Here is a 22,160-nt window from a genome sequence, read left to right as displayed (position 1 = left end):
TAAAAATTACTAAAATGAATATTCTAACTTCACAATGTCCTGCCTAGAAAATCTGATTAACTCTATTATTCCATTCACCAGTTCTTCATATTTTCCAAGCAGACAATCACAAATCTTCAAATAAACATACCTTTCTTTTGGTTAAAAAAAAATGATTTTTATTTTGGGAAAAAATGCATTTAAAAAAATTAAAAATGTATTAGTGTATTTTTCTAGATATCAAATAATTTTATCAGAAATTAATATTCTTTATTAATTTGACATCTGTTAATACCTCATATATTTTAAACCAATAATACAAAATATATAATTATACTTTTTAGTATTGAAGCATCTAGTTTTATTTATTAAAATAGAAATAATAACATTGCTGCTAAATGCCAACATTCTCAAACCTCATTATAATATAGATAATTTCTAGAATATCATTAAATTATACAGCATATGTACATCCAAGATAAATATAATCAATAGATTCCTTCATTAAAATGGCAGAGATAGGCCCAGTATGGTGGCACATGCCTGTAATCCCAGTGGTTTGAGAGGCTGAGGCAGGAGAATCACGAGTTCAAACCCATCCTCAGCAAATCGAGGCCCTAAGCAATTCAGCAAGACCCTGTCTCTAAATAAAACATGAAAAAGGGCTGAGGACGTGGATCAGTGGTAAGCATCCCTGGGTTAAATCTCCAGTTCCAAAATCACACAAACAAAAAAGGCAGAGATATTGGAATTATATGAAAAAGAATTTAAATGTTCTAATATGCAATATGAACACTATTGAAATAAATAAATAGAATCTCTACAAAGATGTGAAGAAATAGATGGAAATTCGAAATAGAAATTAATAACTATAATAAAATATGTTTAATAGAATAAATGTTAATTATGGCCCTAAATTCATCCTCTGTTCTAGTAAGACCAAGAAATTGAAGTCATTTAGAGATTTTCTTCTCTTTTACCATGAAATATTAATATTTCAGAATTAATGCATAAGAACCTATTCAGTGTCATTCTTAAAATGAATTTCTTCTGTACTTTTTAATTTTTATCAGAAATTATATGGAATTAGAAAAATCTGCTATCACCCAGGATGTATCTGATATGGATTAAGGATCATGTTGCACTTAATAATTCTTATATAAGAGCCATTCATGTATAAATTCTATGCTGATGTATAATCTACATATCTAGCAATAATCCAGAAAATAATCCAGGTATTTTAGCTGTTTCCCTTTATATAATTTTTTCATTCCATCTGATATTTGTTTCCATGCCTATGTTAGTTATACTTAGAAAGTTGAGATAAATCACTCAGAAGATTTCAAGTAAATAAAATGTACATTACATTTGGAAAACTTCATTGAATTTTAGAGAAAAATAAAGCTGAAGCCAATCACATTGTGATCTTATAATTCACCTTGCTTTTTTTAAAAAAAAGAAAACAACAACTATATTGTATGGGCAATGTTGCATCTAATTTTTTTAGCACTTTGTAGCTTTGTGTGTTGAGGAAAATAATGGCAATGTGGGTTTATTTATATGTGACAGAATATAAAGCTACTCTGTCTCCTTACTTTCATGGCTACTGAAATATCAATGTGACAGCTAACAGTAGACACAAAAAATGTGTATCACCAATCAGTATCAAAAACTACTCTTGCACTTATTTTTCCTGATATGAATTTGTTTTGCCATCTCTTGTTGAATATTCTCAAAATCTTAGAACAGCTGGGTGTGGTGGTGCATGCCTGTAATCACAGTGGCTTGGGAGGCTGAAGCAGGAGGATCACAAGTTCAAACCCAATCTCAGCAACAGTGAGGTGCTAAGCAACTCCCCAGAAACCTTGTCTAAATAAAATACAGAGGAAAAAAAAAAGTGTTGGGAATGTGACTCTATGGTTGAGTGTCTCTGAGTTCATTTCTTAGTACTTAAAAAATCCTAGAACAATATTATTTCTATTTTAATTAGGTAGCATGGATCCATGGATTGTGGAATTTTCTCATGATTACAAAGCTTGTGTATGAGTCATAATTTTAAAAATGTTGAGTATTACTACAAAAATGATCATCTTAATGTCTACGCGATAGTGCTTCAGGATTATGAGAACAGAATTACTATCCAATCTCACAAAAAATCCTATATTCCCAATGGTTAAGTGCAGAAAAATATTGATGTAATTCATAATGAAACTGAAAAAAACAGAGGGAACGCAGTGTTGGACATCTGCGCCTCCACCAGAGCAGTACTAACTCCACAGATGGGAGTTCAAATCATTTCCACAGGGATAAAGGGACCTCTTCCTAAAGGAACAGTAGGCTTATTATTGGGATGCAGTTTTTCTACTCTAAAAGGACTTATGATAAGTCCTGGGGAATTGATCCTGATTACGAAGGTGAAATAAAAATTATAGCCAGTTCTCCAAAGGGTATATCAATAATTTCACCAGGAGATAGAATAGCACAGTTACTAATAATACCCAGCCTACATGATAAATTTTCCAGTCATACTGTAGAAAGAGGTTCCAAGGGATTAGGCTCCACAGGTGTAGATTGTAGATTGGGCTATGCTTTCTTTAAATTTAGATTCTCACCCCATGCTAAAACTAAATATTCAAAGACATGAATTTAATGGGCTACTGGATACAGGTGCAGACCTTAGCATCATCTCTCGTCAAGAATGGCCAAAATGTTGGTCATTACAACAAGCCACTCAAACGTTTGAGGCCTAGGAGTGGCGACTAATCCCCATAGAAGTGCAATGGTATTAGATTGGAAGGATCCTGAAGGATGTGAAGGAACTATACAGCCATATGTATTGGATCATCTTCCCGTAAATTTATGGGAACGAGATGTCCTAGATCAATTAGGTTTGACATTAACAAATAACATCAACCAAAATGCACCCACTATTATGACTAGACAAGGTTTTAGGAAAGGAAAAAGATTAGAAAAACAAGAACAAGGTGTAGCAGCACCAATACAAATAGATCAAGGAACAGACAGACATGGGTTGGATTTTCAGAAAGGGCCACTGAGACAATAAAAATTACTTGGAAATCAGAAAGACCAGTATGGGTTCCTCAGTGGCCCCTGACTAAAGAAAAGATACAAGCAGCCCATGACCTGGTCAAACAACAATTAGCGGAAGGACATATACAACCTTCTGTATCTTCCCATAATACTCCCATTTTGTCATCAAAAAGAAATCTGGTAAATGGAGATTATTGCAAGATTTAAGAGCCATTAATAATGAGATGGTTATTATGGGACCTGCTCAATCGGGGATTCCTCCGTTGTCTCCTTTGCAAAGACTTGGTATGTTTTAGTTATAGATATTAAAATTTTGGTTTTTTTTTCAAGTCCAATTCATCCTGAGGATAGTCCACATTTTGCAATTACTAACCCTGCACTGAATCATGAAGGTCCTGATCAGAGAGATGAATGGAAAGTACTCCCTCAAGGGATGGCTAACAGCCCAACTATGTGTCAAATTTATGTTAACAAAGTAATCCAGCCACTTAGAAATCAAAATCCTGAACTACAAATATTTCACTATATGGATGATGTATTATTAGCACACAAAGATAAAAACACATTGATAGAATGTTATGCCATACTTACAAACTTATTAAAAAATTATAATCTAGAGATAGCAATAGATAAAGTACAATTAGATTTTCCAATTAATTATTTAGGAGTTCTATTATCCTCAATCATGGTCCGTCCACCAAAAATTCAAATACGAGTAGATCAACTCAAATCACTTAACGACTTTCAAAAGTTATTAGGAGACATAAATTGGATAAGGCCTTATCTAGGTATACCAACAGGAGAGTTAGGACCTTTATTTGATATCCTAAAAGGTCCATCAGATCCAAATTCACCCCGAATGTTAATGCCTGAAGCAAGAAAGACATTAAAAATCATTGAAATATATATGGAAAATATGCATTTAGATAGAATTGATATAAGTTTGCCTTTATTATTTATTGTACTACCAACAAAAAATATTCCTACAGGAGTATTTTGGCAAGAAGGTCCATTATTATGGATACATTTATATTATTCTCCAAACACTATTCTTACTAGGTATCCTGAGGCTGTAGGACAATTAATACTCAAAGGAATAAGAGCAGCAAAGGGAGTGTTTGGAATTTCTCCTAATAAAATTATTACTCCATATACTATGAATCAAATTGATGAGTTAGCTAATGAGTTAAATACTTGGGCAATAATCATGTGCAAATCTAATATTTCATTTGACAACCACTTACCATCTAATCCTTTATTGTCTTTTTGGTCATTGCATCCTGTAATTTTTCCAAAAATGACAAGAAAAACACCTATCATGAATGATCCAAATATATTCACTGATGTGTCAAATGATGGTACAGCAGCAATAGTTACACATGATCAAACTTTTACATTTTTAGTACCCAAACAATCAGCTCAAAAGGTAGAGCTTAATGCAGTATTACAAGCCTTTGTGATGTTTAAAGATTCTGTATTTATTTTCCGATAGTCAGTATATAGTTAATGCTATAGTATCCCTTTAAGATGCTGGTAGGATTTCCCCTTCCTCTACTGTTTTCTCTTTGCTTTCCACTATACAAAGTCTAATCTGGGACAGAAAAGATCTGTTCTTTATAGGACATATCAGGGCACATACAGGATTGCCTGGAGCCCTTAGTTTGGGCAATGATTTAGCAGATAAAACTACACATGATATACATATTTTCTCTACACTAGAAGAAGCTACAAATTTTCATAAAAAGTTCCATGTCAATGCTAATACTTTACAAAAGTGTTTTAAAATAACTAAGGAACAAGCAAGACAAGTGATAAAACAATGTCAAAATTGTGTGACCTTTTTACCACAAGTTAATCTTGGAGTCAATCCTAGAGGACTGATACCTAACCATATTTGGCAGGTGGATATCACACACTTGCCAGAATTTGGGAAATTAAAATATTTGCATGTTACAGTTGATACTTCTTCTGGATTTTTGATGGGCTCCCTCCATGCCGGAGAAAAAACTAAAGATGTTATAGCTCATTGCTTACAAAATTTTGCCACTGTGGGCATTCCAAAACAGTTAAAAACAGATAATGCCCCTGGTTATACTTCTACCTCTTTTAAACAATTTTGCTCCTCATTTGGCATTACTCATATAACGGGAATCCCACACAATCTGCAGGGACAAGGCATAGTTGAAAGAGCTCATCAAACTATTAAAATGTACTTATTAAAGCAAAAAGACGGAATTGGGAAGGGGTATATATTCCCCAAAGATAAACTTAAAATAACCCTTTTTACTCTAAACTTTTAAAATTTGGATTCATCAGGATTTAGTGCTGTGGAAAGGCATATGTGTCCAAAAAATGTACATAAGAAAGGTACTTTGAAGGATATTCTAACAGGACAATGGAAAGGTGCTGACCCAGTGATTGTCTGGAGTCGGAGGTCTGTCTTTATGTTTCCACAGGGAGAACAGCAGCCGATTTGGATTCCAGAGAGATTTCTACAGACCAAAAAGAAGATGATTTGGCTCAAATCCATAACAGCTGATATCCAAAACTCCAGTTTGGCTATCCTTACATCTTCGACAGAACCAGGATGCTTTTTCAATATCTATTTTATTATTACCCTTTCCCACATCATGAAGTTCTATTTTGTTTTTTGAGGTCATACAGACCTAGGTTAATGTTTTGCTGATCAGTTCTATTTTTTTACTATAGAGTTTTTAAACATTGCAATGGACATTTCACCTGTAAAAAGTTATAAGGCCTTTACTATTATGTTATGTGTTGTATGTATTATATTATGTGTGCACACTTGTGTTTTGTGTTGTATGTTTGTATGTACGTATGTCCATATATCATATATGATGAGCGCTCATGAAAAAAATGAATCCAAATATTTTTTTTTCATTCACGTGATTTAAAAGGTTTAATTTAAATTGGGCAAACAGCTGTTGAGGATTGTTTTAATATGTGAACAAAAAAGGAGGTTAACAGATCTGTTTGTTTACTTTCACCTTTCTTTTTCATTATATTTAATAATTCTGTTCAAGATAATGTAAATTGTTAAGAAAATTGTTTTCTTTTAGTGCCTTCTGGAACATTCCCCGGCCGGGGTCCCATTCTGTCCGGCTGGTCCCCCGTTTGGTCTCGGGTTGGGGCTGTCCCTGGCAGGACTGTCGCAGCGCCCTTGCCTATATTCCCAATGGTTAAGTGCAGAAAAATATTGACCTAATTTATAATGAAACTGAAATTTTGAATAAATAATAAATTTCTAATTTCCAAACCCAACAACTAAAGTTAAGTTATTGAACAACTTGGAACTATGCAAATATGTCTTTTGAAGAGGCATTCACTAACTCATAAAGTAGCATATCTTAGTTAAAAATTATTTTTTCTTAAAATATTTCAACAAATACAGCATCCACTAATGAAAAACTAGGGATACGAGGATCATACCTTAGTGTTCTAAAAGCTATATATGGTACACCCAAGGCCAACATCATTCATTCTAAATGGAGAAGAATTGAAAACATTCCTTCTGAAAACTGGAACAAGACAGAGATGACCACTTTTACCAGTTCTATTCAACATAGTCCTTGAAACCTACCCATAATATTAGACAAAAGAAAGAAATTAAACTGATACAAAAAGGAAAAAAAAAGTTCAAACTCTACTTACTGAGGAAATTATTCTATAATTACAACACCCCCAAAATTCCACCAGAAAGTGTCTAGAACTCATAAAGAAATTAAGCAAAGTAGCAAGATATAAAATTAACACCAACAAATCAATTGTTATCTTATACACCAATGATTAATCAGCTAAAAGAGAAAATAAAAAAAACTATCCCATTCACAATAGCCCCCCAAACAAACAAATTAAAAAAAAAATCACTTAGGAATCTAACAAAAGAAGTAAAAAACCTTTATAATGAAAACTACAGAAAACTTAAAGAAATGGAAAAACATAGAAGATGGAAAGATCTTCTATGTTCTTGGATAGGCAGAATTAATATTGCCAAAATGGCCAGACTACAGAAAGCAATATACATATTTAATGTCGTTACTATTAAAATTTCAATGACATTCTTAATAGAAATAGAAAAACCAGTCATTAAATTCATTTGGAAAAATAAGAGACCCAGAATAGCCAAAGCAATCCTTAGCAAATAAAGTGAAGCAGGAGGCCTTATAACACCAGACCTTAAATTATGTTTCAGAGCTCATAGTATTTAAAAAAAAAAAAAAGCATGGTGCTGAAACCAAAACAGAGATGAACCAATGGAACAGAATAGGAAACTTTATTTATGTGGGCTTGTCTCTGTGTTATCTCATATTAGACAAAGTCACCATAAAGATACATTGGAGAAAAGATAGCCTCTTCAACAAATGGTGCTGGGAAAACTGGAAATCCATATGTAGTACAATAAAATTGAACCCCTATTTCTCAGCTTTACCAAACTGGATCAAGGATGTATGCATTAGACAAAAAACCCTGTGCATACAAGAAGAAAAAGAAGGTCCAACTTTCCATTATATTAACTTAGGAACCAACTTCCTTAACAAGAGTCCTTAAAGCTCAGAAAGTAAAACCAAGAATCAATAAATGGGATAGTATCAAACTAAAAAGTGTCTTCACAGCCAAGGAAAGAATCAAGAATGTAAAAAGAGAGCCTACAGGATGGGAGAAAATCTGTATCACCTGCAGCTCAGATAGAGCATTAATCATCAGAATATACAGATAACTCGAAAAACTTAAAACCAAAACTACAAATAACCCAATCAATAAATGTGTAAAAACACTGAATAGGCATTTCACAGAAGAGAAAATATGAATGGTCAAGAAATATATGAAAAAAATGTTTAACATCTATAATAATTAGAGAAATGCACATTAAAACTACACTGAAATTCCATCTCACTCCAATCAGAATAGCAATTATAAGAAATATAAATAATGATAAATGTTGGCAAGGATGTGGGGGAAAAGGTACACTCTTACATTGCTGGTGGAACTGAAAATTGGTGCAACCACTCTGGAAAGCAATATGGAGTCCTAAGAAATTTGGAGTAAAACTGCTATTTGACTCAGTTATCCCATTCCTTGCTATATACCAAAAGGACTTAAAATCATCATACTACATACATTATGTACTATATATGCAGCCACATCAATGTTTATAGCAGCTCAATTCACAACGGAAAATCTATGGAACCAACCTAGGTACCCTTCAAAAGATAAATGGATAAAGAAAATATGGTATATGTACACAGTGAAATATTACTCAGTCATAATGAAATTAGGATGAAATTATGGCATTTGCCCATAAATGGATGGAACTAGAGACTGTCATGCTAAATGAAATAAGCCAGTCCCCCAAACCAAAGGTTGAATGTTCTGTTTGATATATGGATGCTAACACAAAATAAGCGGGGAGGAGAATAATAGAAGCTCCTTGGACTATACAAAGGGAAATGAAGGGAAGGAAAGGGGGAATTGGAATAGGAAAAACAGTAGAATGAATCAGACATAATCTTTATGTTCATATGGAGTTTCACTAGTCATATATTCACATATTATTCAAATTGTTATATATGTATTATGTCAAATTCACTCTATTATCATGTATACCCAAAAAGAACAAATAAAAAGAAAAAAATTAAAATTATATTTCTTAGGTTTTCAAAATCAATACTATAGAAACCGTACATTCCATCTTCCCATGAAAGCATCATAGACAGGATATACCATCCTTTCTTTGTGTTACAGACTTTAAACAATTGAAAGCAGGTCTCATTCTGTTCTCTATTTCACATTGGTCTTTCCTTTGTTCAGTGGATATGTCTTCTGGTCACCTCATGCTTCTCTGGCATGCCTGAACACACACTCCTAACCCATGTCCCTTTAATAATAAGCTATGCAGAAACAAATACTTCATATTTGTCATGCCATAGGTTGCAATTTTATTACTAAGGTTTCAGATTTATTGTGGGATAAAATTAAGCACAAAATATGGAGTGCTTATGTAAGTACATAGTTATTATTTATCAAAAATAGCAATGGTGATGTGGGTACAGAAAGTCACTCAAGAGCCCCAACTGCATCCTTGAGATAGGAAGACACAGATCAGTTTCAGATTTGCTTCTTACATCTGATATCTCTGAACATAATTGGGAGTTCTAGAATCCTATTACTAAGATGCATCAATAAAAATACCAAAAAAAAATCTCTTTTAGTCCTTTTATTTTTCCATTCCTGTGGTCCACACATATTGATGCATCTTTTTGTTATGGAAAACAGGAGATGGAAAAGATTACTCTCAAACCAGTTCCATCTCCCTATCAGTCCTCTAGAATTTTTGTTTGGCTTGGGTCTTACTGAGCAGGATTGTATTTCAGCTGATAATTTCTAAAGGAGTAAAATGTCATACATAGTTGTTGGGGATGCAAAACAAGTCAAGATGGTGCCTAGCAGCTTGCCAGGAGGAGTGGTTTGTGAAGCAAAGCCATCCATCCATTAAGATAGTGAGGATTCCTTATTGGCTGACTGCTGTATCTAGATGATGTTAATTGAGTCAAGCTGTGTGTAATCAGTTGGGTATATATACCTCTGCAGTCCCGCAATAAAGCAGCTCCTGCTATGGCAGGTGCCCGCTACCTTGAGTTCTCCCTCAGTTCTTGCTGAGTTCACTCGCAATAAAGTAGTTCCCGCTTCAACTTTCAAGTTGCTTGTCACCTCTTGGTTATCTAGCCCAGCTGGACTACAGCACATAGTCTCTCACTGATCCAATATTAATAATAGAGAAGAGGGTCTTTTCAGGGCAAAATGACCAATTATGTTACAAATACATGAACTAGTTACCTTTTACTTTGTTTTCTCACCCTTCCTATGTTTCCAATAAAGTCTATCTCTTTCATTCGCATTTGTTCATAGATTCTGTTTTGACCTTTCTCATTATCCTTGGATACATAAGATTCTGTAATAATTGCTTTGCTTGTGAGATAGCAGAAATAATGTTAAGTGCCCATCTATGGAGTTGAGCTCCTTTACTTGATTCTCAGGTATGCCAGTGATAGCAACTTAACTTTGAATACATTATATAATCTCTATAAGCCCCAATTTCTTTCTTTTAAAAGGGAAAAACTATGTCTTGGATCAGAGCCTTAATAATTACATGGCAGTTTATGTAATATTATTATAATAACTTATAAAAAGCTCTCAATAATTTTAGAAACATTTTATTAAAAATTTTATTAAAAATTTATTTTAGTAAACAGACAATTGAATCTTTTAAGTGTGAAAAAATTTAAATCATGAGTATATAATGGATTTCTATCTTATTGATTTATGAAGCCTAATAAATTCTTACATTAAAAATATATACAATTTTAAGTAATAGCATAGATCAATAGAAAAGAAAACCAATTAGCAGTAAGTCACTGGATGAAGAGTGTTTCTTAAGATAATGCTAAATCTTGTTACATTCTAAGATTTATTAAATGTTTTGTGAAAATATTATATGGTACCCAGAGGCCTTAAAAACAATGTATCCAGAGATTCTTAGAACTGCCATTAAATATAATCATCTATTCAGTCAGTTTCTGTAGGAAGAATGCATTCTGTTTGTGTTTCTAACAATAGCAATTGAACCCTTAAATTCAGTGCTTTAAGGAGACCATCTTCCTTCAAATACATTCTTTCTCTCTGGGAAGTTCATTGACAAATTTCCTGGTAACTGTAAAGCTTAAAATTACTTTTTTCTTTTTCATTTTTTAATTTGAAAATGCTGGAGTACATTAACATTTAAAGCTTTTGCTTAATAAGTCACAAACAATGTATATTAGGAAAATCTTTCTATAATTATTCTTGGTCAGAGATCAGCAAATCTTTTTTTTTTTCAATAACAAACCAGACAGTGAAATATTTCAATTTTGAAGACATTGTGGGCATTTCTTCTCTTTTCCTTTGTGTCCCTTTAAATCAAGATAATAATTGTTTGATTTTTCCTGGGAAATCAACAATATTGTTGGGCTTTTGTTATCACCAAGGGTTGGTTACTAAGGTGGTTCTATTTTTACCCAGTATCTGGATGACCCTGTAATGCTTTCTAAAGAGGAGGGACAACTAACATTGATCCTATCTATCTACTTTGATTTTTAGTGAAAAAGGACACGTTTGCCAAGAAAAGTAATATTTTTTTTTTCGAAGTAAACTGTATTTTATGGGATATGATTTATCCAAATAATCCCTTACTCCTAACATACCACAAAGTCATTCAAAACTTCCCAGGACTGAAATGAAGGAGTCATTATGAGGATTTCATGGTTTTCTTGGCCACTGACATCAAAAGAACCTCAAGTTTTCTGAACTTGTGACTTAACCTAAATTGTGTGTAATCTAAGCTCTTCCATGGAAGCCAACACATTAATGCAGTCCTTTATAATTTCAAATTAGCTCATCAGTGACCTCCTACTCAGTCCTAAACCTTTCTACCATTTTATGCTGAATAAGTTTGGCCTAGCCCTTAAATTCTCAGTTACATGACTTATACCAAAAGCATATTACAGTGGCTATTTGATACAGCAGCAAAAGCCTTCCCACTTTATCTAGAGGAGAAATAGACACAGCAGCTAACTCTGTCATCGTGGTTTAGAATCTCCTTTAAACATGAGAGTTTTCATTCTGTAAAATCTTTTTCACTCATTGAAGAAACATAAATATCTGTGTAGGCCGCCTTACCTCCTGTCAAATCCTATTACTTTCTCCTCCATGCAATTTAATTCATTGTTGTAATATTTTACTTCCTGCTACTCTTTTTTCCATTACCTGAAGAAGCAGGAATAGTGATTTATAATCTTCTATTCACAAGCTATTTTATCTCAGCTAGATTTATTAAAATCTTTAGAAGAAGGCTGGTTATTTTTGGTTGATGGTTTGTTCCTTCAGATCAAAATTTAAAAATATCAGAAAGGATGCGTGATAGTCAACTCACCCCTGGAGTGTTGCCCTTTGCTGGAAGCAAATTCTATAGAAATGATGGAAGTCACTGCTCTACCAGAACTTGTCAGAGGTGAGAAGGCTTATCCACAAACATGAGAGGGCAGATAATTTGGGAGTGCCTATGCTTTGAGGATGTTTTGGAGACCATACCGGAGTCTTGACTTCAGCAAAATCCTCCAACTAAGAATGGTTGGTGATATAGGAATCTTCACTTTCTTTGATTTTTAATGATTTATGGATATTGTAACGTTAGGAGCACATGGAAAATGAGGTAAGATGGAATCTTATAACAATTTCCCAGCTGACCATTAGACAGTCAGACCCACCTTCATTAAGGCCTTACTTCATATGAAACCTTAAGAGTTACTAAGACTTTGCTGGCAAGTTTCAGTGAGTCTATATTATATAATTCCAGCAATTTAGTAAGAAAATGAATTCAGGGAGAAACACAGGTACATATGTCATAAAAAATAACTTCTTGTGTTCTCAGGAAGGCTACTTGATATTGTCACAGGAGTTCATGAAAGGTTAAAATGATTTTACATGGAATTAGACACTCAAAGAATGAAATTGAGTACTAAACCTTAGTAGGCCAAATTCACCAGAATTTATTAGTAAATTTTCATAGTATATCACATCTGTCATCAGTACAATCCAGTTAAGCTGCAAATTGTGCCACTTAGACAAGGTTTCAAACTCAAGGGCCCTTTAGAGCACCTCCAAATGGATATCATACCATATGATTCTGCAGTGAGTTTTGGAAATCACCTCATTGCCTATCATCGGGATGCACTGAAGGCTTGCTTTGATGGAGAGCTGTGGCCTTAATAATAATAAAAGTAATAGCTTGATTTAGCATTCTCACCTTGAGTAGCATCAATCTTTATTGACCGTGGTACCCAATTAATTGGAGTAATTACTGAAGAGTTTTGTAAATTCTTTGGAGTTCATAGTCTATATCTGATTCACTATATAATGCCTAACTATCTCCCAATCTATATGAATCTTAGAATGAACAAATAGAATTCTGAATCTCAAAGTTCTTAGAGACTCTGATGCTTTTATACTTTGATGAACTGTCATTGTCTTGGATGACAATGAAGTTAACTCTTTCTGGGGTTTGTCAACTTTTTGGTTATACACAGCCTACTCATAACTATCATAACTAGAAATATCATTTCTGTCTTATTACTTCTAATCACTGATTACAAATGGCCAAATATTCAAAAACTTATTAAATGAGATCTTTAATAGCTTAACCCTTCTTTCTTTAATAGTTTCTAAAATAACCATTGTATGATCTAAAATCTAGAAATATGTTTTCAGGATGGACGTCAAAGAAATGTGTCCTTGATTTTCAATGGAATTTGTACTTATCAGATACTGTAAACTTGAGCACAGTAGTCAAACTCTAAAATGTTGGCAGTGGTGACTTAACCATAGGTTCTGAAATGTCCTGTGGCAGAGGTCATGCCCTTCTGGAGATCTCTCTGTGCAAAAGTGCTGAAGGGATGGGCCAGTTGCTATGGTGATTCCCTGATTTTTTAATAGGTGTTTCTGTCGACAGAGCTTTTTAATTTTTCACCTTGAGTTCCGGATACCAGCTGCTCAAGAGTAGAAAGTTATGGGCACAAGCTGATAATCATAATTGGGCTGCTCAAACTCATGACCTTGGCTTCCCTTGGTTTGAAGAAACTTTCCCACTCTTTGAATTAATAAACTTACATCATAAATGTGCTGAACTTGCTTGTCATCAGTCTTCCACCACCAGAGGCTGGCTGAACCACCAAGCCCCAGCTTTTTCTCTATTCATGTGACATTTGTTTTTTCTCCATCCCCTCCTCGACTGGTCCAGTTATCTCCCTGGAATAAACTGTCATGTAGGTCATGAAACCAAAAGTTTGATTCATGGATTCATGTTGGTCAGTTAAAAAGAAAACAATGTAAGTCAATTCTCTCTAAGAACATCCTTACTCAAAAACTCAACATTTTAGGAATTTGGGGAAGAGACTTCTAAATGAGAAAGCTTCAACCCAAGACCTCTGTATCAAATATAAGTCTATATAAAAAGAGATTTCTGTTTCTATCTGTGGAATAGACCATAGATATCCATGTGTCAATTTATATTCTTTTTTTTTTCTGAGATATCTTATTTCCTATTTTGGGTGTTAAGTTCTCTTTATTAATCTCTCTATAACAGCCCCATTCTTCATATAGGTTTTTGCATATTTAGTCACACATTATCTAATAGTAGTCGAATATGTAAATACATTTTTTGTACCTAAACTAGATAAAACATAGTATCAAAATGAATGTTTTTTGGGGCTTGTACCTATTTCTGTTTAGAAGGTATCTAATTTCAGGTAATTAATTGATTTCCTAGTAATGAAGCTGAACCATTAAATAATGTTTTAGATAACAAACATCACAGAAAGCCAGACAACTAACTGCCTGCAACTTCCTTCCTGTCACACCTAGGATATATTTCTGATCTCCATAATGTCTAAGCCTTTCCTTGGTTTCTAGTTTTGTGACCAAATATTGCAGAGGCTGAATGAGAACAAATGGCATATATTTGAAAGTAATGTCATTTTGTTAGATTATGAGATATATTCTCTTTTGTTTTATATCTACCCCATGATCTAAGTTTTACATTTTTTTTATTACCTGACCATTGTACTGTTCTTAATCTTTAGAGTGTCTTCAATTATTGGAGACTTATTTTGTATTCTTTCATCTATGTGGGATTTGTCATTTTTATCACTAAAACATTAAGTGAAACTCAAAATCTATCTATTGAAAGGAAGATTCTGTGATGCAACAGACACTAAGAAATCACAAATTCTCTTTTGCTGATGAGACTATTCTGAAAGGTTTCATTTATGTTTTAATTTAGATCCCCCCCCTACCTGGATGTACAATCTACATACAGAAAATAACATATAAATTGTAAGTAAAGATAATTTGGCTTAGTTATATTTCTCTCTGGCTCCTGGATACTGGTAACCAATTCTCTACTTTTGTTATTCTGAAAATGTTTATTTTTTCCTTAATTTGTGGATTCTATTTTTACCGGGCCCCAAATTGTAGGTTGGCAATTAGTTCATTTCAGAACTTGAAAGTTGTGATCCCATTGTCATTCTCGTTGCTTCTTTAAAGCAATGTGTCTCTGTTCTTCTGACCTCTTTTGAAACCATGTCCAACTTGATTTTCAACAATCATAATGTGTGTGCATGATTTTAAATATTTTTCTTTTAGCCTTCAGGAAACTTTTTCAAACTGAATCTTGAACATCTCAAATGTTGCTGTCCTGTCCTACACCACCATTCTCTTTTCAACTTTAATTTCACATTATGCTGGAACTTTTCATCTTTTTTCATGTTTTTCTTATGGTCTCTTCTGACATTTCCATCATTTTCCTTTTCGTTTTTACCATATTATGTGCTAATATATTTTATCAAACCTCTTCTTTATATGTCAAAACTCCTATTAAGCTTTTGATGAGTTTTTTTTAATTTTAGTTATTGTATTTTGTGTCTTGAAATTTTCACTTGATACTTTTTCATGGATTCTAGTGTCCTGATAAATTTTTCCATCTTTTATCTATTTTCCAACTTACCTTGTTTAGATAATTTAAAATTATTTTCTCTCAGTTCTCCTAAGGTCATCTTGGTTCTGTTTCTAATTGTTTCTTTATCAAGTTTATTTCTTTGTTAGAATCAATTTAATTGCTTTTTTTAATTACATCATTTGTGAAAAAGCTCACGAGACCAAGATGTTGCCATTCATTTTCCTTGGTTTAAGCTTATTCTGCTGGTGTGTATTTAGCATTGCCTCAATCTCTGTTTTACCTCTTATCCTAATCTATAGGTCTCCAACTCTCACATATGAGTGTTTTAAAATTAATACAATCACCTTCTTTGTGAAATGAAGCAACATTAAAGTTCACTGTGCTTTCAGAAAGTTTTGCTTAACTTGTAGCTTCTTCTTCAGTGCAGTTAAAAAATAATGATAATAAAGCCAGGAAACCATAAGTGATGGCTCTCTTCTCTCTGGATATCCTTGGAAAATCAAACTCCAATATATTTTCTTGCCAGTCCCTTGAGCTTCCCCCAAAACAGTGCTAGATTTTCTATGTTTAGCTCTCCTCATTTCTCTTGATTCTTGGCTTCTTGCCTTGTGTGAAGAATCAACAAAAGCTCTAAAGGGAAAGGTGGTTTGATTGAGGTTTCCCAGATGTTGGCCTCTGAATCCTGCTTTCCTTGGGCACTGTGTAATTTTTCAAGCCTTCCCTTAGTCTATACTATCTTAGATGGAAGAAGAAACTGAGGCTTACAATGACTAAGTGTTCTCCCCACCAAAGAAATCAAGTCTTTCTTAGATTGTTTAAAGAACTCATTTTATTTTAGTTTTCCAGAAATTAACTGCAAAAGGTATTGGTACTATCTCTGTCTCTCTCTCATATATATATATATATTTTTTTTCTGTGTTATATATATGTATATAAATATGTGAATGAGTGTAACTATAGAAAGAGCTTCTAAAATTATTAAACTAACAAATATACTTCTAAATTATATTATGGTAATTCATACAGATTGTTTCTGTTTTTGTTTTTGGGGTTGTTTTTTTTTTTTTTTGAGGAGATACCAAGGATTGAACCACAGTGCTTAACCACTGTCATATCACCAGCTAAGGAAGTTGACTGTTTAAAAAGTGATTCAGATTTTGGTATTTTGTTGTTGTTGTGCTGGATATTGAACTCAGGGCTTCCTGCATTCTAGAAAAGCTCTCTACCACTGATCTACACCCACAGACCAAAGGTTCATGGCTTTTCTAAATAAGGTTGCTTATTAAGTTATAGGAAAAAATTTACATAAATTATACCATTAAGGTATGAAATTTTGAATTGTTTGTTGCTTTTCTTGTAAAATAATAAAACCAATGGTATTTTAAAAAGAAATTAATATCTTCTAAAAATTAGCTGGTTATGGGAAAGTAACTATAAAAAAAGTTAAAGTCATTTTAGTGGAGAAAAGGAAGAGAAATTGACTCTCATATTAATTTGGCCATCCCTACCATGGACAAAAGAAGCAATGGAACTAATTGTGATGAAAAGAGTTGGGCATCCCAGGGATTCCTCATGCTGTTCTCATCAAAATGTGATAAAAAATCAAAATAATGTTATAGGAACCAAAATTTAACGTGAGAGGCATTTTTCTGACATAGGAAATCTGGCAATGTTTGGTAGTAAAGTTTCTCTAATAAGGCAACTAAATCATGAGGAACAAGAAAAAAAGCACTTTTTTTTTTCCTCAGCATAAAATAGGAAAAATTCTCTTGTGCATTGTAATCAGGACCTACAACAGGCCCTTGAAACAAAAATTGGGATTAATTGGAAGGCAAAACACATGAAATGCAGTTTATTTACATTTGAGATTGGTTGAATTATGCAAATTCAATGACTGATCTATGAACACACATATGTAGCAGCATAGAAATAACAGCTTAATTTTGTGATGATGTACATGCTTTCACAAGTTGTATGAATCCTTCTTGAGATACTTGTTTTTATTTCTGAAGTTCATATTGTTCATTGTATTTGATACTATACTCACACATTTTGACAAAACATTACATAAACCGAATATATGAAAAAGAATCAAATGAAATTTCTTAAACCATAAAATACAATGTAAGTATCTATGTCATCTTTCTAGAAAATTCCACACCTATAATTTATTATCTCTAATTTTCTATCAAAATTTCTTTGAAGTAGAAGGAATATGTAAGGCATTTTCAATACATTCTTTACAGAATCCTTTCAAATACGTACATTATTTTCAGATTAATAGAGCTCAATTTTTTAAAGTAAGTTGTTAACACTTTCAATGATATAAATGTTATGGTTTTAAAAACAGATTTAATTAGTTTTCCTTTGCAAATGGCATTTTTTATTTTTTTGGTACTGAGTTCTATTTATTATGCAACAGTTTGTTAGAATATGTGATTATAATATAAAATACAATCCATAAAATAAACTTCAGAAATAAAAACCAGTATCTATCTTGAAATTCTCAACCAACTTGTATGCATGTGTGCACCATTATTTAATTTGGCTAGTTCTATGCTGCTGCACATGTGTGTTTACAGATCAATCAGTGTTTTTGTCTAATTAAACTAATTCTGAGGTGTTTGACACAGAAAGGTAAAGGATATCTCACTCTGTTCAGAGGAGCAGATTTCTGAGAAAGGGGTACCATCATTAGATTGTGAGGCTAGCACAGAATGCTGAACAATGATAGAAAGATCCAGGAGAAGAGAAAGGTTAGGAAAATAGAGAATATTTATATGTGTACCATCATTGCAAAGACCTAAGCCATAGCCTTTCCTTTTTTTCAGTGCTATAGAAACTTTATTACAGTAGAATTTCTTCTTTTATTTTTCCATGATGTATAAATGGGTTAAACATGGTGCCTGTATACTAGAGTTACAAAAATGTCATTTAATTTTTCATACTAAACTGAAACTCATTAACAACCAAATTCAATTTTTATACATGCAGTTATTTTAAATCAACTCAAATAATCAGTTGATTAGCAATTTGGAGCCTGCTGTCTTTGTATACCCTGAACTATTGTAACAAACATCTTCTAGCCAGAGATAAGATAAACCTTTGAACTATAAAAGATTCCTAGATGCTGCTGCCCTTTGGAGTTGTCTGATGTACTCTCCCTATCATACTGCTGAGGGACATCGTAAAGATACACATGCCTCCTGTTAGATTATCCCTCTCTCCTGGGAATTTTTTTATCTTCTTCCCTTTCTGGTAGGAGTCACATATTAGCTGGCCATTCCCTCTAGAGGTTCTCATGCTGTTAGGAACTTCCCAACATGCAAACCTATCAAAGAACTCCCCTCCCCCAAAGCTTCTTGTGCTCTACTGCCACCTTGTGGTGATGTATTTTTCCTTGATAAATCTCAATTTCTAACACACTGCATTTCATTATATAAATACCATTATAAGGGTTAAATTACTTTTAACACTGACTGATAAGTAGTGTTTGATGAAGAATGAAGTAACTGTCATGTTTATAATAAAGAAGAGCTTTGTTTAATATGTTGTGAATTCACCTTGCATCTTCTGGACAAATTATGGTACAGACTTACCATTAATTATTGGCAAAAATCAAGAGTGCTAGAACACTAGAAAGCCAAAGCCATAATAAGAGCCAGTTGAATTATCACACATAGAGAAGCATCTTGAATGAGAGTTGTTGCAATTGAACCAATGAGCTTGCCTTCAGAATATAACTAGAAACAAAGCTGTGGTTTCAGTAAGTAAAGACAATACAGATTATATCAAACTAACACTCAGAGGAAACAATTATAACCTTAGAATTAAATAGAAAAAAAAGAAAACAAGAGCAAACAATACATATATGTTATAAGGAAGGAAATGAAGGTGATTTGACCCTCATAATAGGGCTTCACTAGATGAAGTCCACATTTATACCCCCTCCTTTTGATGTCAAGTAAAGGGGAATTAAAATATATAAAAAGTTCAGTCATAGTAATTGGAAATGTCATGCAAGAAAATTAGGAATGCCAGAGAAACCTTCAAATTCCAAATACTGAACAATAAAAATTAACAGACTCTAAAAAGCAAACAAAGACTATAAGACCTTATTGCAAACAAAGAGAAAACAAAAAGGCTAACAGCAGACTTAGCAGAAATAGTAGAGGGCAGAATTTAGCAAAATGTAATCATTACAGAGGGAAGATTAAAAGAAAAAAAAAGCTGTTAACTCAGAATTCTATATCTAGTAAAAATGTTCAAAAATGAAAGTGAAATAAACATTTTGATTATAGACAGTTGTGAGAATTTGTCTCCAAGAGATATGCACAAATGAAATACTTAAGAAATAACCTAGAATGAAATGGAATGACATGACATGGAAATTCAAATTTCCAGATAGGAACAAGAAACTGGAGAATTAAATAAACCTAAAATATTTTTCCTATAGTCTTTGAAAGTCAGTTTATTTTAGGGTTGAGGAATAGCTAAGAGGTAATTTAAAAATGAAATATAATATAATCTGTGGTGTATAATATACAAAGAAAAATATATTTCACTAAGTATGGCAAGGATGTTATTGGAACAACATTATTTACGTATAAATATGTACACATACATGCTAATTTAAGGCAAATGGTGGTGGTATAGAGGAATATTTTTATTCCTAGAGATTTAACACTAAAAATATATAAAACAGTAGAGCTAAAAATAAAAAAAGATATATCAAAGCATAATTAAAAGATGTGTTCAGCTCAAAAAAATAAAGTACAAAATGAAGTAAATATATATCAAATAAAAAGGACAAAAGCTAATAGCATGATGGTAGATATAAAACTATATTAATAACTATAGCAATTGAAAATGACTAGAACATAACAATTACATTTCCAATGGCATTTGAATTTAATTAAATTGTACTTGTATACCTGAACCAAATAATGACAACTATATGTTCTCTGAGAGGGATAATGAAAGTATGTTAAAACATACCCTACAAATAATGATCACAAAAACTGCATGCTGAAAACTGAGAAAGAATACCAGAAATAAAGAGGGACATTCCATATGTCTGAATCAATTAGCATATTAACAGTTTTAAAATTGTGTACAGCAAAAACTAACAGAAGTAGAGGGAGAATTAGGAAATCTGACAATTTTATGGAAAAGTTTCAATTATTTTATCTTTTTATTTAAAAACAATTCAGAAAACATAAATTATTCCATGTCATAGTCTACATGTGTAAGTATCTTCCCAGATTCATGTGTTGAAACCTAACCCCCTAACTGATGTTAACAGATGATTTTTTGGGGAGATGATTAAGCAATGTGATTAGTTCTCCTTTTAAGAGAGACTTTAGAGGGTTTTATTGCCTCCTTCTCCACAGGAAAAGGAAGCAAGAAGACATCTTCTATGAAGAATGAGCTTTTGTCAGACACTAACTCTGCTGACACCTTGATTTCAGACTTCCCAGGTGTGCATCTTCCTTGGTTCTTTGTTTAAGTTCCACATTGCTAGTAAAACTTTATTTGACCAACACATTTAAACCAATCACTTTCTTCATCACTCTTCATTTTATACCCAGCTTTTATACCCAGCTTTACTTACCATCATACCCTACCTACAGAGTTTAATTGTATGATTATTATTTGTTTACAGGCACTGGTATATAAATGCTATGTCAACTTTAAAGATTTTGTTCCTAATCCTATCTACAATGCTTAAAACAGTGCTTATTTAAGCCATTGCATGAAAATTAATGTTTAATAGCACAATATTCTTCTAATTCAATTAAATATGTAAGATCTATGTATCATGAAAAAGTATAACGTATTAAAGGAATTTTAAGAGATAAATTGAAAATAATTAATGTTTTTAAAAGAACATTTTGGCCTAAATAATCCTTTCATTTACCATTGAGAAAACAGATCTGGGAAAATTTTCCAAAAATACACAGTAAGAGCAAGTGGCAGAACACACTGATCTATACATTTTTTACCTCAATGTTGTGACTATCCCAGAACATGTGATAATTACAGGGTTCAGTTTCTCTGATATAATTTTTTATAAAATAGAGAATTAGCTGCCAATGTTTAAATATTAACATATTTCTTAAAGAGTTTAAATACTAGCTTATTTGGAAAAAAAATGGTACATTTACCAAACAGGATCCATACAACCATTTGGTAATATTTTGTAGTGCTTAACACTAAGTCAGCTTCCTGTTTTACCATGTCTTCTGGATTATGGACATGACACTGCAACTTCATGTTCATCATTTATTCTAATATTTATGCATTTTCATAAAATGTATAATTCTGATAATTATGGCCTAATAGACTGAGAAGAAAGTTAATTGGGATTAGTGAAAGAAAATGTAAATGGTAGTGTCTCCAAACCTCTGCCTCAATGTTTTATGAGTGTAATATTCATATATCCCTGGTTAAATGCTCCTTTGATGTTTCAATTTCCAAATCAATTGATTCTACTCAAAAAGTCACCTTGGAAATATCACATATGTCATTTATGCTTTGTTATAAATGACATTAGTAAATACCA

Source organism: Ictidomys tridecemlineatus, chromosome 7, assembly GCF_052094955.1.
Source record: "Ictidomys tridecemlineatus isolate mIctTri1 chromosome 7, mIctTri1.hap1, whole genome shotgun sequence".
Taxonomy (NCBI): Eukaryota; Metazoa; Chordata; class Mammalia; order Rodentia; family Sciuridae; genus Ictidomys; species Ictidomys tridecemlineatus.
The sequence above is the reverse complement of the archived record's forward strand: the minus strand, read 5'-3'. Positions refer to the sequence as shown.